Source organism: Lepidochelys olivacea (genome assembly GCF_965140295.1).
Source record: "Lepidochelys olivacea isolate rLepOli2 genome assembly, chromosome: 19".
NCBI lineage: Eukaryota > Metazoa > Chordata > Testudines > Cheloniidae > Lepidochelys > Lepidochelys olivacea.
In genome coordinates this window covers 3,126,921-3,153,762 of record NC_140429.1, presented here as the reverse complement: position 1 = coordinate 3,153,762, position 26,842 = coordinate 3,126,921, and the positions used below count along the sequence as shown (strand labels likewise).

The 26,842-nt window shown below is 51.0% G+C and overlaps 1 protein-coding gene across 5 annotated transcripts in view; it reads right to left on the bottom strand.

Moving 5' to 3' along the window:
• The window catches only part of COL8A2 (collagen type VIII alpha 2 chain), a 136,247-nt gene that overhangs the window by 48,152 nt on the left and 61,253 nt on the right, over window positions 1–26,842 (bottom strand). The window contains exon 1 of one of the 5 annotated variants that reach the window (XM_084652430.1): window positions 764–899. The exons of 3 other annotated variants lie outside the window; for them this stretch is intronic. The gene's annotated coding sequence lies outside the window, so the exon portion shown is untranslated. One more of the 5 variants, XM_084652431.1, reaches the window with a different exon arrangement.

Genomic DNA, 26,842 nt, shown 5'->3' with positions numbered 1-26,842 from the left:
GGTCAAGCCACATTTCTCATTAATAGCTGGACACCCAACCCATCTTTATATGGGAGAAGAAACACAGAAGAGGTAGCAGTCAAGGCAGGGAGTGACAGCCAAGGAAAGCCCAGCAGCGCAGGAAGGTAAAGCTTTTGTTTAGAAAAAAGGAGCTAGCTCCTTTCCCTTTCTATGCTACCGGGTGCCTCTTATGTGCTGATTTTTATCCTCCTTTCAAAATTAAAACCACCACTGACTGTGAATTAAGAAATCATACCCTGGCTAACTTCAGACAACCCCCTGAACGCCGAGCCTGCTGCACATTTGGGAGACTCAATGAAAGGTTAGACAGCACGTCCTGTTATTTATTCTAGGAAGCCTCTCACATGACTGGCTTGAGATCTCAGAGCTACCTTAACCGCTCCATTGAAATGCCATTGCCTGACAATATTCTTTTTTGCAAACTAGGTTCCTACCAATAAAAGCAAACGTTCCTCTCCCCCGGCTCAGTAGCCCGAAGGACAGTGCATCACGACACAATATGAGCCATTCAAAGTTTTTGCACAACCCTGCCCTTAGCCTGCTACCCATAATAGGGGTTAAATACATGCTCACTCACTGAGCTTCAAGAGAGTCTCGATTTTCCTGAACACTAGATGGGGGACAGAGGGAAAAAAACCTGCCTGGAATGGAGCTGTTGTTGGAAACGAAGATGCAAGCCTTTCCTCTCTCGCCCCGCGTTGGAATGAGAAGTCCCGAGAAGCTGGGTTTGTCTTTCACTCACCGAAGGTATCCCGGAGCTGCCGTCTCTTGAGTCCAGCCTTTCCTCCCTACTCGCCGTAGCAGGACTTCATCGCACACTGAATACTTTTATTGTCCTTTGCCAAGCAGTGACGTCGACCCACTTGCATGTTTTCTCTAAACACTGGCATGCTCTGCTCCAGGACAAAGTGCTCGGTTTTAGCAGTTTGGAAGGGTTCTGGTTGGGGCTAGGGAAGGGCGGGGGGTTGCCTGAACTTAGATTTCGTCTTAGAAAAGCCTTTCCCCCCAGAGTGGTGCCTTCACGCAGGGTTGTGCTGCTGAAGGCAACTTGAGCTTCACACCTGCCTGGAGTGGGAACACAGCAGGTACAGCTCATGCAAGGGGATTTTCTCCTCCTTGGAAAGCCTTGCTTGGCAGTATAGCCCAGTGGCTAGAACACTGGACAGGGACACAGGAAACCCGGCTTCTATTCCTGGCTCAGCCAGTGGCCCACTGGGTGACCTTGGGAGAGTCACTGCCCCACTCTGTGCCTCAGTTTCCCCATCTGTAAAATGGGGATAACGACGCTGATCTCTGTGAAGCACTTTGAGCTCTACCGATGAAAATGCTAGACGACAGCTAGGTATTATTATTTCCCCACTGCTGTTGCTGTGTACACACTGCCTTGGCTCGGTCAATTGTTCTGTCTGGTGGGACGTTTGCTGCTCGGATGCACGCTGTGGGGTTGGTTCATTTTTTTAGATACAGGTCATACTTGTAAAAACAACTCCAAAGATGTCTTCTGGCCAGGATCCCCTTTTTGGTTATAAATCGAAATAAAATGTCAAAGGGCTGGATTGCAAACCCTCCCGAGCAGTCCTTTCCCCAGTGTAAAGAACTGCTCACCAGGGTGAATAAGGGATTCACAAGCCTTGAGACAAACTTCAGCTTCTTCCAGCCCATTGCTCTTTCTTGCAGCGATTGCTCTTGATTCTAATGCCCTCTCAAGGTGACCGTATCTAGGCGGTGGAAAAAAACAACAGGAATCCTTCCTAATCAGGCTCATTCTCTGCTCCAGGCCCCGAAGGACCACACCATGGCCCCAGCAGAGTGCAATGATTCAGCAAACCTCACCATCTCTTTGGTTAGACTCCAGGGCTTGGCCCGCTGCCCACAGCCAAGCGCTCAGATCGTGCTGTGTGAATGGCAAGTGCTGGATCTCAACTGTGCTGCTATTTACCATTGGTGGGAGAATAAATAAATAAATCAGGAGAAATCCCAGTCCATAAAGTTCCCATTAAATTCAAAAGCAGAAACAGCTGCTGAAGTTGCGAGTGGCTTTTTTAGCAGAGTTCAACAGCCGGGGAGGCAGCAGAGGACAAGCCCGGGTGACTTTGCCGGGGAGGTGTGCGTGCCATGGGGCAGAGGAGGGCTGGCTCTAAAAGCGCCAGGCAGGATTACTTACCCTGCGCTAGCCAAGGTGGAATAGAAAAGGTCTCTCCTCTCCCCCCTGCCCTCCGGACTGCAAAGGAGTCACTAGAAAGGATCAAAGCATGCATTCCTCTGTGGAGAAAGGCCCCTCCACCACTGGAGGGTTTCCCATCCTTGCTCAAGTCCCCTCTGCCAACAAAGAATTGGCGTCTGCTTGCCCCAAGAGGCGTCTTTGCAATGCACTGGTGTCCTCCGTAGAAATAGCCCATCACATCTCTTCCCTGACTCCTCCTCCTTTATTAATTAGATAAATAATTAATTGCATTAAGTTTTCCAGGCTCTCAGAGCGAAAGAGCCTGAGACTTGCCCAGGGAAGCTAATCAGTGCTTTGGTCCGAGGATGCCCAGGGAACAGTCAGTTGGCACTGGGTACCAAGCTCTGTGCCAAGGGGAGAGGGCTTCTTCACAAAGCAGGCTCCAAGGTCTGAACCCTTCATGTCCCTTGATGCAAGAGCCCTATAGAATTTAATAGGCAAACACTTTTCTATTGGGCTTTTGTGTTTTGGGGACCCTCCTACAGAATTTCATAGAGAATCCCACCCCTGCTATAGAAGCCTGATGAGGTTCAACAAGGACAAGTGCAAAGTCCTGCACTTAGGATGGAAGAATCCCATGCACCGCTACAGACTAGGTGCCAGTTCTGCAGAAAAGGACCTGGGGTTACAGCGGACCAGAAGCTGGATATGAGTCAACAGTGTGCCGTTGTTGCCAAGAAGGCCAATGGCATTTTGGGATGTATAAGTAGGGGCACTGCCAGCAGTTGGAGGGACGTGATCGTTCCCCTCTATTCGACATTGGTGAGGCCTCATCTGGAGTACTGTGTCCAGTTTTGGGCCCCACACTACAAGAAAGATGGTGGAAAAACTGGAAAGAGTCCAGCGAAGGGCAACAGAAATGATTAGGGGACTGGAACACATGACTTATGAGGAGAGGCTGAGGGAACTGGGATTGTTTAGTCTGCGGAAGAGAAGAATGAGGGGGGATTTGATAGCTGCTTTCAACTACCTGAAAGGGGGTTCCAAAGAGGATGGATCTAGACTGTTCTCAGTGGTAGCAGATGACAGAACAAGGAGTAATGGTCTCAAGGTGCAGTGGGGGAGGTTTAGGTTGGATATTAGGAAAAACTTTTTCACTAGGAGGGTGGTAAAACACTGGAATGGGTTACCTAGGGAGGTGGTGGAATCTCCTTCTTTAGAAGTTTTTAAGGTCAGGCTTGACAAAGCCCTGGCTGGGATGATTTAGTCGGGGATTGGTCCTGCTTTGACCAGGGGGTTGGACTAGATGACCTCCTGAGGTCCCTTCCAACCCTGATATTCTATGATTCTAAGCCTACAGGATGCTTAAAAAACCAGACAGACACTACACAAAACCTCGGTTTACGTTTGTGGCTTTCTACAGTCCCCTCCTGAATTTCTATAGGACCTGGTGCCCTATTGCGACCCATAAGGCTCTTCTCCCAGAGTGCATAGCCTGCTCTTCACAAACTGGAGAGTTTGCCTTTTCCGTGGGCAGGTCGAAGCAGGCATAAAGGAGCGTGTGTGTATGGAGAGAGAGAGAATGTAGGTGACCTCATTGGGACCCCGAAGGCTATTTAGCAGCGAGTTTGTTAATGGGCCCATAATAAGTCAAATACAATCTTTCAGGAGAGTGAAAGAAGCTGTCCCTGTGAAATGCTGTGACAGCGCTGAGTACCCCACTCAGCAAAGCATTCCAAAAGCGAAGCAGTTTAATGAACACCCCCCCCCCCGCCACTGCCCTGCCCCGTTAGACTTTCAGCTTCCCTTCTCCTATCCACTGGGCTGGCTTGCTCTGCCTGAACAGATACGCATCTTTGTATTACATGGTTTCCATGCAGATGAATGAGTGGCCAGCACAGTGCCCGCATAATGACCACTGTGGGTCAACAGCTTTTCATGGTGACAACTCCATGAATAAAGAATCCGCATGTTATGCTCCATTATCCCAAACGGCGTGTGCTGCATTTTAACGCGATAACCGCTTAAGCTGCCGCATTCCTGCTCTTTCTGAGGGGCCGATTCAGAGTCAGTCAAGCAGGGGGGCTTTGAATTACATGAATCCCCCCCATGGCTACCTTTCCCTTGCTACTGTTATGATAAAACAGTTTTTAACGGTGCTGGTTTCCTCCTCTCTTTCACCCGGGAAGCTCTGATCAGTCCAGGGGATCATGGATGGTTTGAAATGATTTTCTACACTCTCAAAGGAAGCGGCTTTGGGACCTGCTAAAGTGATGCTACGGACTGTGAGTCAGGAGGCCAGAGCTGGGAATAGAGTCCAGGTCTCCTGAGTCCCATGCCAGGACCCTACCCTCCAGTTTAGGCCACACTGCTTGTCTCTCAGCTACTGAACGCCCTGTTCAGATGGCTTCAGCTCGGCTTCATTCAGTTCCACAGAACTCCCAGTGATGGAACTGGAGAACGGCACAACCTGTTACTTCGGCACACCCAGCACCCGGTGTAATAGGGCATAACAGCCGCACACCACCCATTTCTATTCTCCGTCCTAGGGAGGCAATGCAAAGTGGACCCTCTCTTCTTCCACCAGACTCTAGCCAGGCCAAGAAACAAAACACCAGAAACCAGAACAGGGGCTGACGTTAAATCACCATTTCATGGAGCAGAGCGGCTGGGATACAGGGAAAAGCAGCCAGCAGAGCTCTGGGACCAGTTCCCCTTGAGTTCAATGGAAACGAGGGTAAACTCAGCACCTGGCAGATGGGACCAAGTGGAAGGTGCCAGCGTTCCCAAGCTTTTCAAAGCTCCTGGCATCTATTCCCCTTTCGTTCCTATGCAGCAAGACACAAACGCTTTGAATGAGGGAGCCTTCCTGCCACCCCTGCTTTGTTTGCAGAAATGCAGCTAAGCCTCTGTATTAGCCACTGGCACAATTTTCACCTACTTTGGTTTGCAAAACTGCACGCGACCATTTATTAAACCCAGAGCTGCGGGAAGGGGGCAGGCGAGGGCGGGGGGAGGAGAAGAAGAGTCAAAAATAACCCATCTGTTTTGGCTCAGTTGTGATTTCACTGTATTCTGGATGCTAGATCAAGTCAACCTGTGTTATGTGGAGGGCCAGCCCTGGCCTAGACAGTTTGTAATTCAAGGTAGCCAGACACAGGCGTCTCTCAGATGCATTTCAGCCTAACTCATTCATAGGAACATTCTCATCTGTAGCACCCACCTACGTCAAAGGGAGGGTGCTGGGGGGCTACACAATAGCAAGTGATTCTGTAGCATATTAGTGATGTACGGTCAGAGCAGCAGCAAGGCCAGACATGGAAAAGGAAGAGAGAGAGACTTAAAAGTGGCCTGCAAAGGCGGTGAGGGGGAAGGACTTCTGGGGTTGTGGGTTTGTTTGTTTTTTGCTCGTTTGTGATGGATAAAGAAGAGCTGGCTGGGCTAATCTGCCCGAGGAGTTTCAGGGCAGCGCCGGAGGTTCACTTGTGTATCATCTGCTGCCCTGAGCTGTCGTTTACAGCGAGCTGGCAAACAAAATACACCACAGGAGCTTGAGAGCATCACTAATGACAGCGTGGCCCTGGACTGGGAGTGCTCAGACCTCAGAATCTGTTCCTGATTCTGCCACTGACTTACGGTGAGAGCTTGGGCTAGTCACTTTACCTCCCTGTGCCTCGGTTTCCCCCTTCCACTCTTTGTCGGCCTTGTTTTTAGTTTGTAAGTTTTTTAGGGCAGGGCCTCTCTCATTGTGCATCAGTCCAGCCCCTAGCACAATGAGTCACTGATCTCAGTCACGGCCTCTCCATGCTAACAAGGAACAGACATTATTTAGGCAGGAGTGTAACTGCAACTAGGTAGAACCCAAGGAAAGTTGCACTTTACATCAGTGGACCTTGCCCCTGCTTGAAACCAATGTGAACTGCAGTTTCCTTGTCTGCAGTTGGGGTTCACACCATTTGCTGGTCAGGGACGGCTGAAGCCCCAGTATGTAGATGCGGTCTGAGATGAGTGCTTAACTTGCAAGGGAAGAGGTGCCGGGGCTCAAGCAATTTGTTTTCTTTCAACACGGATGCAGTAAGCCCAGAGGTGCTGGGGCTATGAACTGCCAAGCCTAGAGGAGCCAGGGCTCAGTGCTGGCACAAGTGAAGCCCTGCCTGAGTCTCCCTGGCAGGTTCCCCCCTGAAAAGCAAGAATTCAAGGACCTCACACATTTCTGCTACCATCCCAGCTCCCACCTGCCTCAAATTACCACCCACAGCAAGTGCGTTTCACATGTGGAGGGTGACACTAATGGCTGGATTTGCCCAGTTTCCAGACAGCGCTGACGTTCCAAGCCGTGCAAACTGGGTGAGGAACATCTGTGCACCCCCAGCTCCTTTACGGTGGGAAAGATCTGTCTCCTGTGAAAACGGGCCTCTTGCTGTGACTGCTGGCACTGGGCACGGCCCCAGAAACAGTTTCCCCCCCGCCCGCCTTTTGTGCACAGGCTCCAGGGCTCCTGTTCAAAGCAGACAAGGGCACTGAGGTCTCAGTCTCTAAAGGGGACTCACCTTACTGTGTATCGTAAGTAGAGCTGGGTTTCCAGCGTCCACCCGAGCCATTTCTCAACTGATTTGACTCTCTCATCGCAGAGAGAATCTAAACGATTGTTTAAAGATCACACAGCCTACACTAGGCTGGACTGTTGGGGGTGGGGTGGAACGGGGAGGGGGGGGGTATCTGTGCGTCTTGCACAGTGCCTCTCTCTCCAGACTCGCAGTACCTTGGCTATTCCAGCTGGGGGGGCTCCCCAGCAACAGCTCTTCCAAGACCCCTCAATCCTGAGTAGTAGCCCCCCAGCTCTTCCAAGTCTGTGCTCCCCTTCCCCACAGCTCAGTTAACGCCTCTCCATCCCCACTCGCAGACCCCTGCTATCCCAGTCCTGGGCTCCCTTCCCGCACTGCTCTGCCCGTGCACTTCAGTCCCCCAGCTATCCCAGTGCTGGGCTGCCTTTGGGGGAAGACTCCCAACGAGTCGGTGTTTGTGTGGAGAAATGATGGGGAGAACGGGATCAGCACAGGGGGCTGTAGAGGTGAAGAGACCAGTTCTGCCACCTGATGTGTCTACACTGCAGATGGGGAGGTGCTTCCCAGCACGGGTAGACAGACATAGGCTAGTGCTGGAAATAGCAATGTGGCCGCAGTGGTATCACTACCCCTGTCCTTTCCCCTCGGCTCTGTTTAAAACTCTGCCAAAGGGAAGTATCTGCACGGCCTCGGGCCAGGGCTGTGAACTCGAGTCCGGCAGTGAAGAGAGGGATAAGGTGCGGGAGGGAACAGAGATGGGAGCACGTCCCAGGGAAGCGGCTGTGCATCACATCAGACCTGCGGCCTGGTGGGGTAGGAGAGTAGATACTAAACTCCACCGCCAGTGCTGTGCCTCTGTTCAGTTCCCACCACAAGTGCCTCCTCTAACAGTCCCTGCCACAGTGTTAGGAGCCCAGTCCTCCACCGGGGCAATGGGAGTAATTCCATGGGGCTTCGGTGGAGCTACGCCAATTTACACCAGCTGAGACTCTGGTCCTAGCGGCTGCATCCTTCTGCCCTCCATAGAGCAAAACCGTGAGTGTTTTGCTCCATTAAGGAGCACAGAATCTGGCCTCCTATTGATTGGTTCCATGGCTGCAGTAACGTTCGGAGACCCTTGGCACCTAATCAATCCAGGTTATTAAATATGCAAGTGTCTATTCCCCAGCCACTCAATAAGCAGTCGCATTAAAAACTCCTGGCATCAAATAAAAGCGTAAAATAAATAAATACATAAATCTCACACTTAAAGAGAAAGAGGCAAGAAATTCACCTTCTTCTCCAAGGAGAACCAAGAGTCGGAGGCTTTGCAGTAGTTCTGTTACCATCCCTCTCGTAACAGTCTGTCTCTCGGCTCATTCAACCACAAAGCTCATAGCATGTGGCACTTGGGCTATTTCAGTCCGAAATCTTGTCATCTCTGCTTCTTCTCCCCTTTTGCTTCCCAGACATGTCGACGCCCCGGGCATGGCCCTGATTCGGAAGAGGCATGACTGTACTCCGAGCTGCACAATCACATACACTTCCTCTCTCTCGGCACAACCCTGGGCTTGTTCGAAAAGCTGCTGTTGATTTAGGAGCCCTGTTATTTAAATATTAATCGCAGGTCTGGCAGGCAGGCCGGGGTCCCACTCACTTCAACCCTAATTATTTTTTAAGTCAATACATTTGATCCGCGGGGGCTCTGTGACTGTGCTTTAAGGTCAGTCAAATGGAAAACTTGTTTAAACAAATCAGTAGAAGTTCATTCCGGGAGGGGTGTGGCGCTATCTGAGGTAGGGCTCAGCAAGCTGGCTGCAGCCTTGCCAGTCAAACAGCATTGGAAACAGCAGGTTAAGGGTTTCCCAGCCCAAAGGATCCAAATAGCCTTTGCCATTGGACAGAGCCAGGACCCTTGGATCAGGACACAGCAGCAACACAGATCGCTGGTGGGCTGCCCAGTGTAGAGGGAGGTAAGATACCATCCAGAGCTGGGGATTTATGCCGGAAAGAAGAACCTGGCTAAGAGGTGTGCAAAATTTGTGGGGGGGCCCATAGCCATAATGCCCCCTGCACCCCAGCTGCTGGGCTGGGATTAAACAGATGCTCAGTGAGCAAATCAGGATCAGGCATAAAAATTAACTGAAAACCAAACTGCATCCTTGTCTGGGCTTTTGGGCTGGCTTCAGTGTCTCCTAGGGAAGCAGCTCTGGAGTCCCATCCAATGACCCAGTGTGGGTGGATTAAGAGCGCTCCGTTGTTTTAAGGAGAAGCCAGGCTACCCCAGCCCTGAAACAGAGATCAGCAAAGGGCTGGGAAGGGCAAGTGGGTCTTTCAAGTGCAGCTCACTCCCTGCTCTCCCCCAACAGGTTTGGACAGGGAGCAGACAGACCTTTTGTTTGATGACAATAAGCCATGTCCTTTTCAGACTATTATTTAGAGGCATGAAAGAAACTTCATTCCACTGCAGGGGGCAAAGCAGCAACCCCCAACCAAGGATCGTTAACTATTCTCAAACTCCCCCCACAACCCAACTTTCTTTGCAACTCTCTAACCTATCAAAGGCAGAGAACTCTGATCCCCTGCCCCAGTCCCAATGCAAACTAAAGAGAAGGTATATGGCTCTTTTGCAAAACGGGCGGCCCAATATGAAGGCACTGAGAGTGGTAAGAGAATCTCTAGAGAACAGAGCAGAGTGGACGCCCCAACAGAATTACTGCAGCTGCCGGGGCGTCAGCTCTGCGTTATCCAGCTGTTAACTCCAGCATCGGTTCCCCCGATCACCTTCCTGCCTTACCAACAGTAGGGTTTGCAAAAACACCTACGCAAGCTAGGTACCCAATCCCCCACTGACTTTCAGTGGGGCTTGTGCTCCTAAGTCACCTAGGTAGAAGTCTACTCAGGCCTAACTTTTGAAGCCCAACCTGGACCCAGGCACAAGAGGGTTGAGTCTGTTTCCAACCTGATCTGACCTGACCCCGACCCTTCATCAGTGCCACCGCGGCTGCATCCTGCCCGTGGGGGGGGGGCGCCCCGCTCTTGCCAGCCACTGCCCCCCACTGCATTGGGCGTGTGCTGCAGGGAAGGCTCTGTGACTCGTCAGAGCACTCAGTCTGGAGCTGCCACCACCTTGACCCCACGGGCAGGAGAAGAGCAGCAGACCTGACCCCCAGCCGGGCCAGACACCGAGAGGGGCAGTTAGTTTTCAGACTCCAACACTTGTAGTCAGGTCCCAGGACTCGGCACCTGGGCGCTTTTGAAAATCCCACCCAGGAGTGTTAAAATGTTAGCGATCAACACCAATAATTTAAAAAATAACATCATACAAGAGTGAAAGGGAAAGTGCAGCAAAGCACAGGCGCTGTCCTGCACCAGCTGCATCCTCTGGCCCCCGGCCTCACTCCTGCATTATCTGGGGCAAGAATTGTGGCATGAGAATTGAACATTTCAGCCGCTCGCGATGCTGCAGCAGGACCAGCGGGAACTGAACCACCTGGGCACTCACACCGTTGCCTTTCGAGAACGCCGGCTGCCAGGAACGAGAATCAACCCGACCAGAAGCCGTGCAGCCCTCCCGAGAGGAGTGATGCTGCAGCCACCTACATCATGTGCTGTGGCGAGGGTAGGAGAATATGGGCAACTGTAGCCAGATGGAGGGGGACATCGGCCTCGACCCTGCACCGTGCCAGGCCCTCCGGCTCCGATTCAGCAAAGGACTCAGGCACGTGCTAACCATCTAAGCGTGCGCTTTGCTGGAGCCAGGCCAGAGCATTCAGCACTTTGCAGGATCAAGCCCACAAAAAGGATGTTAAAAAGCGGAGGTGGGGGGAGGAGGCAGTGGTGGTACTTATTGAGGAAAGAAGAAAGGAAGCTGAGCAGGCAAGTGACATAACCCATCACTCTCGCCACGTGCTGCAGTCGGGTCTCGGAGGTGTTGGAGACGTGCTCCTTGGAGCACTCAACAGCTAGGCGTGCTCACAGCAGATCGGACGGCTCTCTGCGCTTCCTTGTTTAAAGTCTCCCCGGCTTCTCTCTCCCTCTGTGTCGGCTTCTGTCCAACAGAAAACTTTCCAACAAAATGCCACTTGGATCAAATCTGGAGCCTGCAAAACTCGCTTCGGTCCACTGCAGACTCAGACTCTTATCCCAGCTTCATCCAGACCCAGGTTACGATTAGGGAAGTTCAATGACCAAAACCCCTGCTCTGAAATTTGATGCAGTTCAGTTGCAGATCTGGACTTCCTAGCTTCCCCCAGCTCAATGGCAGAACGGAACCAAACCCCACTACCAACCTGTGGGAAAACGCAGGGCTGCAGGGCTCTGACTTGGCCTGTCTCTCCCATTGAGCGGCCCTGGGTGGATACATCAGAGCTGCGTGAGAGAGTAAAACTGGAACAAACCATTTCAAACCAAACATCACTTTGAATTTTTTTTTAAGAGGCCATTTGGACCTGAAACTCAAAGCAAGACTTGGGTATAAAGAAATTGCTTCCTGCCTAATCTGTTTAGCGAGGTCTCTGGCTAGAGTGTGTGACATCACATTTATCTCCAGTATGATAAAACACAAACACGGAACTGTAATGCATCACATAGGGATGCATCCAGAGCCAACTCCCTCACTATTCTCCACCCCAGTCCAAACAGCCTCAGACTTTCAGGAGGAGTCGGGACTCTGCACCTGAGCTCTGCAGCTTGGTTGCAGGCTCATCCCTGAGGGCTGGACCCATCTCTGGAATGATAGAGGCAGCTGGCTGTAAAAGAGAAAGGACAGCTGGCAAATGCCCAGCATGCTCCCCCACACAATCCGAAGGTGGCTTGAGTCTTTCAGTTTAAGGCAGTGGATTGATACTTTAACTAGGTAACCAGACCAAAAAGAAATTCTGACCAATGTGGGTGGGCTGGAAACCAGCATGGTTTTTGGAGATTTCCTTGTCCAATCAAACCACTCCATCCTCCTGGTAATTTTTAAAGATAAAACAGAGAGATATTCCAAGCCTAATGCTCGGCTGAATACGCTCCAGGAGCAGATAAAAGATGGGGGCTTTGGTGTGTGTTACACATGAGAAAGAAAAGAAAGAAAGAATGAACGGGACATTTTTACAAGTCAGACTGCAATAGCCAGAGATCTTGATTGTTAGCTCCCCTCTCATAGAAAAGGGATATTCTGGGAGATTTTTGGCACTGGCAGAGGTTTAAATGCACAACACCTGATGCCGACAAAAGCTGCTGTCTGCACTGCACGGGATTCAAAATCTTCCCTGTGCTTAATCAGAAGGAAAAAGAAAACATTTTCCTTGAAGAAAGAAAAACACCCCACCCTGTATGCACTCAGCTTCCTGCCACCCCCGGAGCTTTTGAGTTTTAAGTTAGTCCCATGAAACATCCTCTGTAGCTGCAGGCTCTGTTCCTTGGCATGAGATCATTTGCCTATTACAGACCCTGGTACAAACATGCAAATCAAGGAGACCTAAAAGAGCTAAAGCCACATTGGAAAAAAATACAGATTGTTGCTAAGATTTCTATCACAATTAATATCTGTATTTCTGTCCCTCTTAACTGTCCTGCTGCAGTATCTGAGCCATGTACACTGCATTCGCTTGCAGGAGAGAGACTAAAAGTTAACCTGATGGCAGCAGAGATGCAGGACATCTGACACTAAGTGCAGGACTCACACATACAAGATGTATTCCGAGCAACTGGTAAAGATCCTGCTGCTTCTGATTCAAAGGCAAGGACTCCTCCTGCCTGCTCCATGAAGCATGCGCCTGCCAAAGTATTGTGGTTAAATAACAGTCCTTATATAACCCCAAACACAGGCACTGATTTAACTTCCCAGTACTGCCTCACACACAGGAGGAAGTTTTGCACGTGGAATTTTGCACATCTTTGTAGCTTGCACGCTGGTAGTTAACAAGAGCGTAGCGGCTGGAGAAACCTTTGCTCTTCCAGCAAAGGCGGTGGTGGGGAACTGACTGCTCTTTCAGCCAGCACTGGTTGCCAAGGAAAATGAAGTGCCTTCATCCAGGTCCGGAGATGCTAGAGGCAGGCCGGATGGATTAGTGACTTTCTGTACATGGTGTGTTACGAGTCCACAGACAGCAAGAGACTTTTGCAGCTCACTACTACCAGGCTTAATCCCTTACTCAAGCTATCAAGGCTCACACTCTTAATGCCAGAGATCCTGGTTCGAGCCCCATGACGACCAAGAGACTGGTTGTTTCAGGGGGGATGAGTCGCGAGTTTAAAATATTCCTTCTCCAGGAAAGTTTAACTGAAGGGGAAAAGTTGTGAGCTGGGGCACAAGGGAACAGATCATCCCAGTCTCAGACACAAGAGGGATGGGGAGAAAGCCATACAAATTCCTAGAGAGAGTCCAGCAAACAGAAAAAGATGGAGTGAGGGGATGGGTGGGGGCAGGGGAAACACACCCCTTCCAAGAGACAGGCCGATTTCCAGTGTCGCACCGGGCAGGGTATCAGGACTGGCTCCATGGAAACCATTGAAGTTGCACCAGTTGAAAACTAAGATCCTGTCCTAGGGCTTTGGGTGTCTGGGGAGTGCAATGCTTCCCCCCCAGCAACCTCCCAGACTGCCTCCCCAGGCAAGGAGGATCGGCTGGAGAAGAAACTCCATCGCAAGCCTGGATGTTTCTCTTTGCTCTAGGAGCAAGCTGCTCATGCCCCTGAGGTGCTGGCTGTGTCTGCCAACACCAGTCACTTGTCAAGAAAGAAAACATACACCACTATTCGGAACTGTCATCTAAACCCTCCGCTCTAGGGGTAGCTGCTGATTGTCTAATTTTGTGGTAAGCACCACATAATTAGGAAGCAAACATGTAGTTATTCCTGCCATCTAAACCAGAGCACGGGTTACATGGCAATTACTGGCTGCACACTACAACATGTGGCTTACCACTAGGACTTCCTCTGATATTCCTTCGAAGAACATTACGCCTACTGGATCATCTAGGTATGGTCACTCAGACCCAAAACACGGCAATTCCTCAGGGATTGGTAAAAGTGTGACCCTAATGACAGTTGGCCTGCTAATTGTAAAAGTCTGAGGAAGTTTGGTTCTGAATCAGATCAGGTAGGAACATGGAATTTCTGTTCTGTTACAAGCCATAGAATAAGCAGTCCCTGTGTAATTCCCGTGCAAACTAGGTGATCAAAAGAGGGATATATATCCAAATGGGCCACAGCATGGCCTCTGATTAAATACTTGTCTGCCCCCATGATTCAGACAGCAAAGATCCACATTATACAACTTGCACCCAGATTTTTTTTTGACCCACAATCCAGTAGTTAGGCATGTAGGGCCAAATTTCCAAAGGACTCTGGGCCCGATTTTCAGGTATGCAGCACGCACAGTCAGGGCTAGATGGTTAAACAGAGCTCAGCTCTCATTTAGGGACAGAAATAAGGGCTGGATTTGCAAATGCACTCAGCACCCAGCATTTCTGGCCACATTTGAATGAGTGCTTGATACCCAACATGCTAAGCTCTTCAAAAAATCTGGCCCAGAGACCCTTACTCTCCCCACACTTATACCAATTTTGCAGTAAATGTAATTCTAGCAATTTCAGTGGGTTACTCTCAATTTTCACCATTGCATGAGTTCATGGCCTGTGAATTCGGTCACTGGTGCCCACAGTTGATCACAGGTGTAAAATTAAGAGTCTATTCCTGAAAATACATTACTGGAGGCTCTTACCAGCCAAGACTGGAATTCAGATTCTCCAGCTTTGATCAATGACTTAAGACAGAAAAGGCAGCTGAATTCCTTCCCTGGCTTTCATAGCTAGCGATTGGCCTCAGCTGTAGCAGGCAAAACACGGGACCTGGGTCCTGGGCAGGCTTGATTTTCGGCAGTCTCTGTACACTTTCACCGGTACATAATTTTATGTGAGCAATTTGGGATCTTGAACAGTCTAATTAACTCCCTACGCAGGCTCATTTTGAGCGGTCAGTTAAGGCATCAGCAAAACAGACTGATGTTTTAGTTACTCCAGCAAACCTTGGTACCGGAGACACACGGGGTTTGGGGTGGGGACCCAGCCCCAAGATGTGATGGCTGCAAATATGAAGCATTGTATCAGACATTAACTCACCTAGGACAATAAACAAACAGCTAAACTGCACAGTGCATCAGAACGCGGCACATTCTGCTCCGAACACACGAGCCTCCAAAACACCTGGTCCAGAGGCAAATCTCTGGGTGGGGAGCTCATAACCTCTGTGGGCTTCTGTCCCAAGAGGGGAATGCCACGCTAAGGACTCGTACTGCAGCAGGCTCTACATTCCAGCCAGCAGAGCGCAGCAGTGACACGTAACTGCACCAGGAACAGGGCGAAATTTTTTTTTTATTTGAAACACTTAAATGAAAGGTTTTGCAAGAAAATTTCTGTTTTACAAAACCATTTTATTTTGTTTCTGAAAAAGGACTTGTCTGTCTGTCCCCTTCCTTTGTCCCCCTCCCCTCTTCTTCCATGTTGCCACTGGCAGGGGTGGAATGGTGAAAATGAGGAAAGGGAGGAGAGGAAGAGTCTGATTTCCCCCACCCCACACACAACATTTTCTGGGTTTGGAGGTGGGTTTTTCTGTTGAAAAATGGAACATTTCCCTTAAAAATTCAAAAGAAACTAAAAAACTTCTTTTCATTTGAAATTTCTCACAGAAAATAATTACTGTTGACTACCTCTATTATGCAGTACCTCCCCTCTCCCCACACCGGGCTTGGGATTTTGCTATCAGACAGGTTTAGATTCAGCTTTTGATTACTTCAAAATATCTCTAAAACCTGTTTGGCTCTGGAGCTCATCCAGATTCCCCAGGCCCTGCCTGCCCAACCAGTGGGAGAATCTATTGCCTAACTTAAAGAGCGCGTTCAGACCTAGGGGTCTGGATCCACCTTTCCTTCTTTCCTACGAATCTCAGGGGGAGTGAAGAGCTCAAACACCCTGAGGGCCCTGTGCTGAGACTCTCGGGTGTGTTTGTCATGCTCACATGTACCAGGACTGCTTCCTTCCTGGAAATTCTTCATTTACTTATAACCTGCCCATGCCCAGCCACGTTCTCTGCCTGGGCACACAGCTCCCCATGTGCCAACTAGCAGAGCCAGCCTGTGTGCACGGAGAGAGAACATCTCCAAACACACCAGGGCAGGGTCTGCTCCTCAGCTGCACCATTTCAAAGCTTCGTGCCGAGTAGCCTTTTCCTTTAGGCTGGAAGGCTCGCTAGAACTGCAGAGACACACGGCTGTCCACGCCCAGCCAGATCCTCACCGAGCCCCTGCACCTCGAGTACGTGAGGATGGCTGCCCCCGGAGTTGGGGTTTACTGCTCACTCGACTGGGGAACCAATATATTTTATTGGCCCTTCCTGCTCTGTTTCTCCACCTTGATTCCTCAAGTCAGCCAGCGCGAGGAGGAAGATTGGGGAATATCGAGCAAAGGCCCCCGGGTGCTGCGTGTCCAAGAAAAAAGGTAGCAACAGAGGTTTGAACGTCTGCCTGCTCCTACAGATAGTTGCTCCACCCTAGCTGGCTGCTGCCTAGCAATCCGCTCGCTTTGCTGCACCCGGACCCCGTGGGGTGCATCAGCTTCTCTGTCACCCCAGGGATCACTGCAGCAACCTGGATACCAAGATTGGTCTGGTCCCCCTACTCCCTCCACTGACCCCACAGCGGGACGTCCCAGTTTTGGCTGCTGTGGCCCATCATCTCTTCAGGGAACACCTCGCTGACGGGTGGCAGCATTAGCATCAAATTGGTTCATCCGGTTCTCCGAGCGCATGCACAGTGTAGCCCCAACCGTGGAAGCCCCCGAAACCGACAGCAACTGATCAAATGGGCCCAAGGGAGCTGGTCCGCAGCGAAGCTCACTCAAGCTAGGCGCCTGTCTGCTCCTCTGCAGAATCTCTCCAGCTCTGGCAAGCCCCTGCCATCTCCACTAATTTTCAAAGATCATCTGAAAAATATCTGTCTTAACTGTCTCCTGACCTCTGCTGACAACTGCCTCTGTGCAGCTGGTTTGAAACACCTTTTATGTGAGAAACAGCTCCACAGGCTGTCCGCCCGCAGGACTTACAGACTCTGCATGGGATAGCCTCTGGGTAAAACATCCCTATTGTGGATAACCAAGACTGCTAGTTAATCGGGGCTCAGATCATTGAGACTGTGCTGCATAGAAAGCTGCAGAGTGTGCTGGGGAGTGATTAGAGCAGGGGACATGGAGTCAGGACTGCTGGGTCCTAGTCTCAGCTCTCAAACTGACTTGCTAAGTATCACCTGGGCAAAGTTATTTCCCCTCTCTGTACCTCAGTTTCCGCCCTCTGAATAGGGCTAATGATACTTACCCACCTTTGTGTGAGATCCTCTGGTGACGTGCATAGGAAGAAGAGGGATGTTGACCCAGATACAGGAAGCAGTATGAGAGAAGGGATGGGCTTCTGGTTAAGGCCCAGTTCTGGGACTTAGCAGATCAGTTTTCCCTGATTCTCCCACAGGGACTCTGTATGCCCTTGGGCAAGTCACTTACTCTCTCTGCACCTTGGATCACCAGCTGGCAAATGGGGATAGCGCTCCTCCCTTTGTCTGTGCTGTCTCTTTAGACTGTAAACCCTTTGGAGCAGGGACTGCTTCTCCACCACCCAGCACAAGGGGCCTTGTGCTTCTCCGGCGCCTCTAGGTGCTATCGTCCAGATGTCTGCAGAGTATGAATTACACCCCAAGAGCTCTGGCTCTTTGGTAAAACTGGATTCTCCAGGGACTGTGTGTTTGCTTTTCCCAAACCAGGGTTTAACCACAGCGTCCTGACAGTGACTGCACAAGGCAGACACAGAGGAAGGGAAGCTTAATGTTGATTTAGGGCTTCCTGACCCTTTATCATTAGGTAGCCATGTGGTACTGCACGGGAAATCTGATCGGAATCAAACCACCCCCCTTCGGCTCCCTCGTCCACCAATGAAACTTCAGTTACAGCACCCTGGAGGGCACTTCGAGGGCTGGATATACCAGGCTGGATCCTAAGGAGCGATGCTGATTTACGGCAGCTGAAGATCTGTCCCCTCCACCCTCCTGCATCTTCCAGGGATAATATGAACATGAAACTCAATTGCTGAATATTGCACCATTCTCATTATTGTGTCGTTTCTGGACATTGTCCTCTGAGAACAGCAGCAACATGGGGTTTGAACAGCAGCAACATGGGGTTTGGTAGTGTTTTCAGTAGGGCAGCCAGTATCCACAGAGTGAGGGGTTTCCAATCCAGACCACCCTGCTTCTTGCCTCTCCATTCAGCGGCTTGCTTTCTTTGCTTATCTCTGCAATTACCCACGGGCTGGCTTCCAAACACCACAGCTATGCTGTTAATTCATGGAACAAGCTCCCTTAATGACAAGCAGCTTGTATGCAGAGTATGGTGACTGTTTTGTGGAAGTAACTTGGTCTACAGATCTTTTATTAGCTCCAGCAAATCCCAGCCTGCCGAAACGTTTTAATTGAGCACCTTTTAAAACCAGCATGATAAGATTTTGCTGAAACCATACGTTAAACCAGGAACCCTTGATTGACTGAAGGCTCTCCCTATACAATGTGAAGAGACTCCATCCATGAATCCTTCTTCCATCTCATTCACTCCCAGTGGGATTTTAACACTCTGGCCACCATCCTGTAAACTAATGAGATTTGTAATCTTGGAGTTAGACTTGACAAGTATCCCATGTGCATACCCTGCAACTCTCCAAGACTCATCTTGGGAGACTTCTGCATCCACGAGGATGATGCCCCGACCTAACGGCACGAGACCTTGCAGACAGTTTCCCCGGCCTGGCTTTCTTGCTGGCAAATGCTGGACATAGGCGTACACAGCTGGCTGGGCCTTGGACTGGAGCCTGAGAGAGGATCTTGACACAAGGCAGGCCTTGGAGAAGGCCTTCCCTGTTTGGGTTGTAACCTAGGTAGGGTCTCCACTATCCCACATGCAGACACTGGTTTCTTGCACACCTCGAGCTTTAAGACTTGCTGAACTGCCTTGTCAACAGCAGCTCACGCTGGGCTTGTGTGACCCTCGCCCAGAGGCCTCAGCCCCTTTGCCCCTGTCCAGGCCTGTCGGAACACAAGCCTCCTGGGGTGCACCCGGGGGCGGGCTTCCGCTCAGCTCAACCCGCAGCGGAGAACTGAACTCCAAAGAAAAGCCACCGAGCCGCACGTCGCTCAGTTCTGCAATGCTCCGTGGCTGCGCAAAGTGGAGTAGGAACCTCTGCAGCTGCTCCTGCCCAATGGCGCTGCCAGGGCAGGTATGTCGTCACAGCGCCCCCCGCAGGAGACTGCCGCGCACAGGGGAGATTGATTTGTAAGCACATCTGCACATTGGGCTTTAAAAAAACCCCAGTCACTTTAGCTTCTCAAGCCTGGACAGCTCCCTGCAGCCGGCACCTTCCTGCACATTGCCACAGGGGAGCCCCCAGCCGAGTCCACTCAGCCGAGATTCAGAAGCTCCATTTAGTGGCCCATGAGAGAACAGAGACCGGGGTAAACTAGTCCGAGGTGAGGGGGGAACTGTACCAGCCATGCAAGGATCCGGCCTCTCCCGATGCGATTTCAATTCGCTGCCTCAGCCGCTGTTTCGACAGCTTTTCCTTTCTCGCTCTGTAAATGAATGCAGGGTTCGTGTGGGAGTCGGGCATGGGGCTACAAGCTGTGAAATCTTCCGCTATAGAGCTGGAAGATTGACCTGCAGCACAGCCCCCGCCCCCACTCTCTGCTCCTGGGTTCCCACTGTTCTGTGCCCCATAGATCTTCTCTGCAGCACCCCCATTCCCTCCTGCTCCATCAGTGCGCTGCTCTCCTGGGCCGCAGGGCCCCTTCCCTCCCACCAACCTCTGCTCTGTTGACAGGCCTCATCCCTCAGCTGCAGCACCCCTGATGCATGAGCGGCTGCAAGCTTTGGCCCTGCTCTGACAGCAGACCCCTTGTCAAATACCCACACAAGAGACTGTGGCCAGAAACAGAGGCGATCCTGGGCTTCCTGAGCTGGAGCTCAGGCCATCACTGCCGATTAATTCTGATGCAAGAGGCTATGTTTTCCCTCACTCCTTGGAGTTCTCTCGCTCTCAAATCTTGGCTCCTGGCCGCCGCTCACTGTATGTTACCCATTGACCTTGGGAGGCCTACTTTACGTGAGTGACAAATTACAAGAATTAGCCGTGGCTCAGCCAAGCCAGCTCCATTTAAGCAGCCGAGAGGAGCTGACATAAAGCGATACGGGCGCCCACAACGCTCCTGACAAACATGTCATTAGAGCAACCAGCCTACTTGATCAGGCTACTGCTCTGCAGATATGTCGCTAACTGCCAGTGCCCATTTTCAGTGGCACATTCCTAGGGCTGGCTAGGAGTGTGCCCTTGTTGCCAAGAAGGCCAATGGCATTTTGGGCTGTATAAGTAGGGGCATAGCCAGCAGATCGAGGGACGTGATCATTCCCCTCTATTCGGCATTGGTGAGGCCTCATCTGGAGTACTGTGTCCAGTTTTGGGCCCCACACAAGAAGGATGTGAAAAAATTGGAAAGTGTTCAGCGGAGGGCAACAGAAATGATTAGGGGACTGGAGCATATGATTTATGAGGAGAGGCTGAGGGAGCTGGGATTGTTTAGTCTGCGGAAGAGAAGAATGAGGGGGGATTTGATAGCTGCTTTCAACTACCTGAAAGGGGGTTCCAAAGAGGATGGATCTAGACTGTTCTCAGTGGTAGCAGATGACAGAACAAGGAGTAATGGTCTCAAGTTGCAGTGGGGGAGGTTTAGGCTGGATATTAGGAAAAACTTTTTCACTAGGAGGGTGGTGAAACACTGGAATGGGTTATCTAGGGAGGTGGTGGAATCTCCTTCCTTAGAAGTTTTTAAGGTCAGGCTTGACAAAGCCCTGGCTGGGATGATTTAGTCGGGGATTGGTCCTGCTTTGAGCAGGGGGTTGGATTAGATGACCTCCTGAGGTCCCTTCCAACCCTGATATTCTAGGATCTATGACACAGATAAGCACTAGGCACGTGCCCAGGGTACTGGTTTCCCGCTTTTACCCGCAGGGCATTGGATCTGCATTTCCATAGGGTTTGAGCAGGAGGCATCTGTGGGATGCCAAACGAAGAGCTGCCTTGGGGGGTTGGGCGTGGGAGATGGAGCCCCTTGCCTCCAGATCATGGGTTCAGATCCTGCCCGGGCTAATAGCAACCGAAGGCCCCATTCAGAAGCAAGGCCGAGTAGGTGTAACATGCCCTGGGGGGCAGGGGGAACGGATGGAGGCATAAATTACATTTCCCCAAGTGAACAAAAGCCAGAGCATAGCTGCGTGCGAATCAATCTAAGGATGGCTAAGCCATTCCCATAACTTGGCTTGGGTGGACTGAACTTGGGATTCCCTGGCTGGGTCCTTTGCACTGGGTGCCCACTTTGCAAAAAAAACAACAAAAAACACCACCACAACTTTTGCACATCAACCCTTTGGAGCTGCCTGGGATCAAATGGGCCATGGAGACAGGCTACTCCTGTTACTCTTAGCACACGTGTCCTAGACCCCCAGAGCCTGTTGCCTTATTTCAACTGGAGTGAGTGATAGCCGGTTAACTAGAGTTCCCAATACAGATGTAAATGCCAATCCAGGACACTCCCCACAGTGTTGCTGTGTACCCAGGGCTTTCCCTTTCCTCTGGCACATCCAACATTTGCCACAGCTGGAGGCAGGAGACAAGATCCCAGGCTGTTCTGGACCCTGTGTTCCTAGGGAAAGCGTGGCAAGGAGGGTTTTCCTGGGGCCATTTCAGCCCTGCCTCTCCTGGAAACACCTCAACTGGAAGGGAGAGGTCTTCCCTGCTATCCTGCCATGACCATTAACAGCAGCCAGGTCTGAGCGGGGCGATGCAGGGGAGAGCAGGGCCAATAAGGGAAGAGGTTTAAAATTTTAACGAACTCCAGGAGAGCGGCAGATCCTTCCTTCCCCCCACAATGTTCAGAAGTTCAAAGAGAAATAACCCAGTTCATCCCAGCGCCCCCCTTCAGCAAGGTGAGAAACTGCCTGCTTGTGACGGACGAGATGAAAACATCTCAAACGCTCTGAGACACAGTTTGTCAAACGTCTATTTTTTCCCCCCTCTCTACCTTGAGCTGCCAGCATTTCTGCTTTCAGAGAGTCATAACCCTTTCTCCTCCCCCCGCCCCCGCCTCGAGCTCCATTGAAATACCAGACTGAGTGCAGCATTAATAGTAGGGTAGCTTGCCAGGTGCATATTTTGACCAAGTGAATTATATATGCCAAACCACAGGTATTTTATGAGACGTTTCCTGTTATGAAGAAATTTTTGTGGGGACTCTTCGCCCCCGGCCCCTCCCTGTCCTCTTTTCCCCCCCTCCTTCTCTCGCTCTCCTCCCCCCACCCCCAAGATGGACACTTCTTTGTCAGCGATTATGCATCTCTAGCTCTTGCTGAGCTCTGGCATGAAAAGGAACGGCTACGTTTGCTCCATGCAATGTTTGGATTAGCAGGGCCCCTCTCTGCCTTTTGCTTTTAGAAGAGCAGAGAGATGCCTTTAATTAAAAACCCAAAGGATGGAAAAAAGCAACAGCCACGTGGTCCCGATTGACAAGACCCCTCCATGGGCGGAGAAGAGGATCTTGCCAAAAGGGACGGCTGAAGGGCCTAAACGTTCACTTTAAACTGCTTATGGCACCTTAGAGACTAACCAATTTATTTGAGCATAAGCTTTCGTGAGCTACAGCTCACTTCATCGGATGTAACCGATGAAGTGAGCTGTAGCTCACAAAGGCTTATGCTCAAATAAATTGGTTAGTCTCTAAGGTGCCACAAGTCCTCCTTTTCTTTTTGCGGATACAGACTAACACGGCTGCTACTCTGAAACCTTTAAAATGCTTGAGAGTATGGCATCCTCACAGCAATCACCTCAGCCCCATGGTCCTTCAAGTTCCAAGGCAGCCAAACCAAGCACCATGCAATGCAGTCCCCTGAAGACCAAGGGACAGATCCCCGTTGACATCTATGGAGCTATGCCAAAACACCCCAGCGGGGGAGCTGGCCCCAAGATCCAATCTGCCCCACATGGATGCTAAAGCTCTACACCACGGCTCCTTTTCCCCACAGCAGGGGCTGCCCCAGTGTCCTGGACTCACCCTTCCAGCTCACTGCTGCGTGGCTCCCTACGGGCTGCTTTGCTTGACAGCAATGCCCGTCGGTGCCACCGCCCCGATTGTTTGTAAGGGGCTTTAGGGGGAAAAGCGGCTGAGCACACAGGGTTCTCACAGTGACCCTGCACCGTTCCATGGTGCCCTCCATCAAGGGTCTCCACACGCTAATGCATCATCCCCAGGTAGGTCACTTGTGGAGACGCTGAGGCACAAGGAGGGGAATTCACTCGCCCCAGCTCAGACAGCGAGTCTGTGGCAGGATCCAGACTCGAACCCACCTCTCTGGTGCTGTCACCACAAGCCCGCCCTTCCCCTCTTCCTGGTCAATGCTGGTCCTGCGTCAGCCACCCTGACACAGACTTCACAGCCCCTCATTCTCTGCTCCAGGGGTCACGCGAGGCAGCCACCCGGAGCAGTTTCGCTAGTTTCAAATGCCAGCCCTGGGTGAGAGGGAGGGGACATCCCCAGACGGCGCCTCCTGCTCTACAAAGGGCACCTTGCACCTCCTGGTCTAGACAGGCTCCTAAGCTGCGCCCGTCACCATGACGTCTGGGCATCTTGGCTCAGGCGGTGTGCCAAGACATAAACAAAAGGTGTGCGAGCCACGAGTGAGGGGGAAAGCTGAACTTCTCCAGGAGCCAGAGCTGTGGGAGCGGCTGAGAGGTGAGCTCCTGGGAGGTGCCCCTGGGGGCTGGAGTGCCGACAGTCCAGGGGAGGAAAGAAGCAGGGTCTCATTTTCCAGCTGAATGGAACAGCAGGCGGTGTGGCTGGCTACAGCGGGTTCCACCACCACAGTGGTAACAAGGCCAGCCAAGGCAGAGCTGGGCACTGTGCCCGGTGTCCCCGAGGAACCCTCCAGCAGGGCCAGTGATAGTTACAGAGGCACAGCTGTGATGTCAGGGCGACCGCCCCAAGGCTGCAACAAGCTGTGCATGGGCTGGATCCCTGTGCCCACGCGGGGCCCTATTACAGTTAGCATTGCAAGCCGTTTGGGGCAGGGACTGTCCTGTCGTCGTGTCTTTGTACAGCTCCTGGCACAGTGGGGGCCTGGCCCATGACTGGGGCTCCTTGGTGCTACCCCAGAACAAACAAACAAGGGTAAGTCTGTTCAGGCTCAGATGATTTCAGGCTGCGATTCCATTCGATCCCTGGCAAGACCCTCCCTCCTCCTCAACTCCTTTTAAAATTCCTGCCGGCGAGACAAACACAGTGAGAGAGTAATTGCCCAGTGGAACAACTCACCAGGGTCACAGTGGATTTTCCATCACTGACCATTTTTAAATGAAGACGGGCTGTTTTTCTAAAAGCTCTGCACTAGAAATTATTATAGGAAGGTCTCTGGCCTGTGCCATACAGAGGGTCAGGCTAGATGATCACTGCAGTCCCTTCTGGCCTTGGGCTCTATGAAGACACACACACACCCACCCACCCTCCTTTCCGAAGAATGGTTTGGGTTTCAAGGTGGGGCTAATCCCACAGGCTAGCAGAGACAAAAGGGAGTTTGGGATGTGAAGAATTTCCCCCACTTTTTGGAAAAAGTCATTTATCCTGAAACATCAGGTCTCTAAAGTTGACGGGTCTGGAATCACCAAGTGGTTCTCATTGAGTCATCTGCAAGGAAGACTAGTACTGGGGAGTGACTTTTTTGGTTTTGGTTTTAAATTTCTCTCTTTTCTTTTGTCTAAAGCAAGCCGGACATTTTTTTTGGGCACTGTTTGGACTTTTGAGAGCTCTGGACCCAGTGGAGTTTATAAACACCCTGACAGGTCTTGCAGAATTGATAAGACCCTGCTTATTATTAATCTGTGATACAGTAGTGTTCAGAGGCCCAGATCCGGAGGCCCAGTTGTGCTAGGAATGTTGTATAAACACATAACAAGAGACCGTCCCTGCCGTGAGGAGTTTACAATAGAAATAGAAAAAGACAAAGGAAGCATTACACACATTTTACAAGCGAAAGACAAAGATTAGCCCAAGGTATTTCAGGAAGCCTGTGAACCCAGGTCTCCTTAGCCCCAGTCTAATAGCCAACAGACCTCCGCTGAGGCTGTTGTCAGACTACCTACGCTCTCTAATTATATAGTCGTTCTGATTCGTGGTGCTTAGAATCTCTATAAACACTCAGGTGGAGCGTGCAAATTCCACCAGCCAAATCATTCCCAGCAGGCGCTTCTCACCCAGAGATGCTTAGTAAGCCAAAACTGTTTGGTCCAAGGAACATATGAGCATTAGTGCTGAAGCCTGTAGTGTTTATATAGGTTCTGTGGTTGAAACAGCTGGTTTTGCATCACAGAGCCTGGAAAGAATTTATATTTTTAATGCAATGGAAATTTTGCAGAGAACTCCCAAAATCTACAGAGAGGTGCTCACGTGTCAGAGAATCTGCAGACAAGTGGACATGAGCCTTGGGCACAGTCTGGGTTTGGGATCCTAGTTAAATTATAATGTGAACTGGGCCAGATGTGCTGCCCTCCATGGGGGTGGGCAAGAAGGCAGGATTTAGTCCACCTTATTTATTTTTGGGGTATCCACGAGCACGCTACCACCCCCCTCCCCACGCAAATTGTCTCTTCAGGACACAGCCTCACCCCTAAATTTGCACATGTCTGTTTGAGCCAGGGTAGGGACCCCAAGCCAGGCTAGACAGTAAGTCGCCACAGGTTGCTTCTTATACCACATTTGGCAAGTCTCTGGCATGGAAGAGATCTGCATCTTCCCCATCCCTCAGCAAAGTCTGAAGGGACATTGCCTGAATCGCTTGCAAGGCATTGGTTTTGCATGCACCAGTTTCCATCTTGGAAGCTCATGTGGCTCATTGCCGAAGCAGATGGCAAAAAGCCCAGCACGGAGGGCTTGGTAGTCTCACCAGGGCGGAGTCAAGATAGCCAGCAGGAGACTGTGATGGGCCCTTGTGTTATTTATGCCAGGCTGTGCTTTGTCTGTGGCCAGTGCTATCTTTCCCGTAATCTTCCCCAAACACAAATATTCTTCACTGGAAAATAAATAAAACCTGACTGTACCTAAAAATGCCTTTCAAATTCCCCTTCAAATGTTAATGTTACAGGGCAATGTTTAACTTATTTCTCAGTTGCTTTCTATAGGGGAGCCAGCATGGGCTAATGGGTAGTGCACTGGACTGGGACACAGGAGACCTGGGTTTTAATTCCAGCTCCGCTTCTACCTTGCAGTGTAACCTTAGGCAAATCACTTCCTGAGCCAGTGCCTCAGTTTCCCCTCCCACCTTTTGTCCATCTTGTCTGTTGCTGATAAGCTCACTGGGGGGCAAGGATGGTCTCTCGCTATGCAGGTGTGTAGCACCCAGCAGTGGGGGCTTCAAGGCATGACTGTAATAGAAATATCACGTGGACAGTACCATAGGACGTTGCTAGGTCGCACTTGGCTAAGGCACATGACCTAGAACTGTTCCTGGCTCTTGGGGAAGATCTCAACACACAACGCTGTGGTGGAGGCTCACGTAGCTCAGGCTCCATCGGTCCTATGGGATATGCCGTGGGCCGTGGACTGCTCCGTTAAGAAACATGGTCAAAAGGATGGAAACAAAAGCTGTTAGAGCAACCAAGGAAAGCCTGGGCTGGGCTGCCCGATCCTGCGCTTTTCTGCTGTGCTTGTTCACATGAGCTGACTTTCACGCCGGGCAGAGGTCCATCGCGAGGCCTCGTTACCACTCAAGTCCCACTTCAGCCTTCTGGAACTGGCCCTTCTGCCCAGGGATGAATTTTACCCACATCTTGCTAATTCTACACCACATAGGGACTTGCCAGAGGTCTCTGACTCATTAGCAAGGTCTTATTGTACTGATGTGAAGAGAAGCAAAGTGCTGACTGGGATGCAGTGGAAAGGAACCCTTCAAATTACCATTCCACTATGTGGCAGCCTTGAACATTTTGCTGGCTCAGGCTAC